Source organism: Aulonocara sp. 'chitande type north' Nkhata Bay, linkage group LG2 (assembly GCF_057382095.1).
Source record: "Aulonocara sp. 'chitande type north' Nkhata Bay isolate Kocher_YH1m ecotype deep benthic linkage group LG2, A_spYH_male_GT1.1, whole genome shotgun sequence".
Taxonomy (NCBI): domain Eukaryota; kingdom Metazoa; phylum Chordata; class Actinopteri; order Cichliformes; family Cichlidae; genus Aulonocara; species Aulonocara sp. 'chitande type north' Nkhata Bay.
Genome location: NC_141345.1, coordinates 7,961,927 through 7,966,604, shown reverse-complemented (window position 1 = coordinate 7,966,604; position 4,678 = coordinate 7,961,927). Strand labels below are relative to the sequence as shown.

Sequence of the window (4,678 nt, the reverse complement as noted above, 5' to 3'; positions counted from 1 at the left end):
GTCTTGATCATCTAGATGGGAGAAGATGTTCTTTCACATAAAAGAACCATTTTTAAGTATGTTCCAGAACAAATTCTTCTTAACCAGCACACCAGAATTTAAATGCCCCAATACAAAGTTTAGATGGTAAATGGACTGATTCTTATATAGCGCTTTTCTACTCTCCCGGAGTATACAACATGCCACATTCACCCAATCACACCCATTCTCACAAGCACTTTCTCTATACATAGTGCTTTCTAAGTGCATTCACACTCCGATAAATGCATCGGAGAGTAACTTGGGGTTAGTATCAAGGATACTTGACATGCAGACTGGAGGAACCATCAACATTCCGATCAGTAGATGACCTGCTCTACCTCCTGAGCTACAGCCGCTGATGATGATGTACCCATGATAGAATAGCACGCTGACAATCACAGCTCGACACTGCTGGTGTCTCTTTTTGTGTCTGTGTGGAGATGCATCAGTTTATGGACACAGTGAGACGAGCAGCACGGGACCCACTCGTCACCGACGGTAAACATTCAGTTCAGTTTTATTTATACAGCATCAAATCACAACAACAATTGCCTTTATATTGTAAGGTAGACCCTACAATAATACATAGAGAAAAACCCAACAATCATACGACCCCCTATGAGGATGCACTTTGTCGACAGTGGGGACGAAAAACTCCCTTTTAACAGGAAGAAACCCTAACCAGCACCAGGCTCAGGGAGGGGTGGCCATCTGTCGCGACCGGTTGGGGAGAGAGAAGGAAGACAGGATAAAGACATGCTGTGGAAGAGAGCCGAAGGTAAAGTAAGTGAAAATAAAAAAGTAAAAAACAAGTGCAAATGAAACTAAATCAAAACAAAGTGAAGTTGCACACACACTCTAAGAAATGAAACATGGGCTTTTTTTTAAATTAATTCTTAGTTTTATGTTCAATATACTTAAAATTGTTAATCTTATGGGTGTAATTAATATTTTTAAATTTTATTTAATTAATTCTATACCGTTTTAATGTTAAATAATATTGATATTTCCAATTTATTGAACACATTTAATTAAATCCAAAGAGCCCTTTCCACATCCTTTCTGAGCATGCGCAGAGAATGAAAAAAAAATCTTCGCGCATACGCATTGACCTTCTTCATCGACGCCACAGTGTGCTTTGGCCACGTGTCTGGAAAGAGGGATTAATCACGATTCATCCGTTGGAGTTAAGGTAATTTCTTCCTATTTTTAATAGAATATAATTTAACTAGTACTTTGTGATAATATATGGCGTATATTTTTCCGGTAAATATGTGGGCAGTATGTGTTCTGTAGGTTGTAGCATTTTGCTAGCATTGGAAACATTCATTTGCATATTGTCCCATCTGCGTTTAAAATTTCATTCGAACTCCGAATAGCACACTTATTTTATTTGTTTTATTGCACTATCAAGTTAGGAGAACGTTAGCCCGAACAAGAATTGGGATACATGTGCAGTGATTGTCGACGAGTCCATACTCTGTTTCACTGAAGAGAACCGCTAGCTGCGTAGTTTGCATATCTTCGCGCATCAAGTCTCAAAGAGACCTCTGAAGGTGACCCCTGCTTGCCCCCAAAAATAAAATCAAGTATACTGGGTGGTTATTGCTCCGTTTGTTTGCTACGGTGTCAAAGATATTGCACTTTTACTTAATAGGTCATTGAGAGTTGAAGAGCCCCCCCCCCCCCCCCCAAGCAAAACGACAACGGCCAAAAATAGGCCAAAACATGCCACAAAATGCTCTGCTTGGTTAGTGCTTGTTTGCCGGTAAAATGAACATTTGTGCTGCTACGGTTAACCGGTTATTAATGTTTTATTTTTCCGCGATGACGTCACGGGCGTCGAGCACGCTCCCCGTGCTTACGGGCGCGAGTGAGCGTCCGGGTGATGTAGAAGTCGTAGGAAATGCTCGCTCGCACCCGAGCATTTTGTGGCATGTTTTGACCTATTTTGGGCCATTTTCGTGTTGCTTTGGGGGGGGGGGGGGGGACTCTGAATGACCTATTAAATAAAAGTGTAATATCTTTGACACCTAGCGATACAAACGATGATTTTACCAGCACAAACCGATACAAACGGAGCACTAGCCACCCAGTATACTTGATTTTATTTTTGGGGGCAAGTGGGTCACGTTCACAGACTGGGCTGGTAAACGTGCTCACAGGAACAGATTTATGAAATGAGTAATAGAAATTTTGGAGCATTTGAAATTTAACTTGTATTATTAATACATTTTAAAAGAAACAGTATTGTTCTTAAGTTTAGACCATCTCTGTGCTACCCCTTTGCATGTGTCTCACTGTACACGATTAATTTTTTCTGTTTTTCTTTTTCTCTCAGGTTGCTGGTTGTGGAATTTGGAGCTGCGGAGATTTGAGCTGTGCTCCAAAAGTGCATGTTGAAGGTACCTAATGCTTTCATATTATTTACTTTTTCCTTAATACGCAATTTTACATTTTGAATTCTCTTATTTGGTCTTTTAGGTTATCACCACAGTTCCACTGCTGTCCACATTCATGAGCAGTCTTGACCAGTACTCTGACCAGTTGATGAAGATTCTACGAAAAAAAGGAGGGGAAACAGCGCGGCGGATCACAGCAGCGTTGTCTGCAATTTCACAGGTATTCTGTCTTGTTATAATGTTCTGTAACTAATAGATTAGTTGCAGTGTGACAGTGTGTAGTTTTTTGTCATTAATTTTTGGAAATCTCTATCAAAATGTTTTTGATTCCTTTGAACAGTACTCCTATGCAACAACACTTATCTTCCTTCTTTCGGGTGGTACACCACGCTAAAGCTGCATTTTCCACGACCCAATGTATCGCAATCAGTGTAATTGGACTCATAACTTATAATCTTTATGGGAATGAATTGGTAAGCTTCTCATTCTCTAACACAAAAAACTACTTGCTTGCAAAAAGCATGTTTAAAATTACTTAAACAATTATGAATTGGTTAAAAAACAATAAAAATTGACTTAAGTTCTGTGGGGGTCTCTAAAAACTTCAAAAAAGTAATTGCGCTGCATGTGTTGTTGTTTAGAGTTCCCGAATCGAAGTGAAGCGTGAATGCATCCTTAAAGCTGTGATTATATACCTGAATGAGAACCCTGAAAATCTCATCAAAGAGTACATGGTAAGTTTATTTTTAAAGGGATATTCCACCCCTCAGTAAAATTTTGACTGTCATAATTCCCAGAGTTTTGTAAGTTGAAAAATGTATTTTCTAAACAAGCCCAGGCATTCTCCTGTTCAGGCAGTAATCAGTTTTCTTTAAATTAGCTTACAACAATAAAGTGCATGGGAAATACTAGGATTTTGTTTCCATTCACTTACATTGTTTTATGCGAAACTAAAGAAAATGACCCTGGTCAGCAGAATATTGATAATATTATTAATGCATACTCCTTCTGCCCTCTGTCCATGTTTCATGTATCTTCTTCTTGGTCTTTATTTGGTGATAGTCTTAAATCCACATTTTTCTTTGGTCTGTTCTCCTCAATCTCATTCAGGGATATGTGTAATTAAGATAGTGTGGACCATTTGAACTAAAATGGAGTGAATAGATAGATGATGCAAGGACCAAAATACAATGGATTTAAAATATTTCTGTCCTTTTCAGGATTTCCACGTGATGGAAGCTGAAGAGCTTGAGAGGATGGATTTGGCGTGTTTATAAAATAATCCATGAAGGAGCACAGCCTGATTACTCCCTTGAAGATGTTGGCATCATTATCGAGAGATGCACAGTCTTGCAGGATCTTCACGATGTGGCGAGCGGGTGTGCACTTTTGTTTGGGCTAATTTACTGCCTCAATCTGAGTTACCCAAAGCCACTTCGCTACACATTTGAGTTCTTCCAGAAGGTGCTCATGGGGCTGGAAGACAAAAAACTGTCTAACAAAATACAAGTGCTGAAGAACAAACTCTGCCAAAAGGAGACGCAATGACTCTTCTAGATTGAAATGTCTCCCAAAATAAGTGCTCTGTTTTACTGTTTAAAAGTTTATAAATATATATATGTTGATCCTTGTTTGTAAATATTTTGTCATAGTTTTTAATATTTAGGAGATTTACTCTTTTGATTGTGGAAAAGAAAACATAATTCAGAAACTGAGTTTTTGGAACTGAGGACAAAATTACGCAGATGGATATATTTTCTTGTTTCACAACATTTTCTTCAGTTTGAGTTGCTGTGGTAATTCTGCAGACTGTAGCCATTGCAGACCTACAACTGTAGATCCTGAAATCATCCTACTCCTCACTACACTGTCACTTAGTTGAAACTGGAAAGTTGTTTCAGATGTTTACATTTTATTTTACACACTTCATTTAATGTTGCATTATGCAGTGTTGTTTCCCTGTTTAAGCTTTGCCTCATTGAAGGCTTTTGTTCAAGTTGTTAAAGCAACACAATTTTTTTTTTTTTTTTTTTTTTTGTATTTACACTTCATATTAGTTCTCGTGTACCAGGTTTCCATTGTAGGTCAAGGAGTGTTATAAATGTTAAAGTGTATGTGCAAACAAATGTGAAAAGGTTCTAAGGTTGTCACCTGTACTCAAGTTAAGTACTGGATTTTTGGTCTTAGCATTTAATTAAGAATATTTTGAGATTTGCTATATGCATTTTTTTATTGTAAAATTTATTATATAATAG

At 37.9% G+C, this 4,678-nt stretch overlaps 1 long non-coding RNA gene across 1 annotated transcript; it reads left to right on the top strand.

Annotated features, from left to right (window-relative positions):
* The first annotated feature begins 845 nt into the window (after window positions 1-845).
* On the top strand, window positions 846-3,842 carry LOC147337393 (uncharacterized). The gene is made up of 5 exons (XR_015124753.1): window positions 846-1,213; window positions 2,363-2,426; window positions 2,506-2,643; window positions 3,065-3,157; window positions 3,644-3,842. It is a non-coding gene; the product is annotated as an uncharacterized LOC147337393 (long non-coding RNA).
* Window positions 3,843-4,678: the final 836 nt, after the last annotated feature.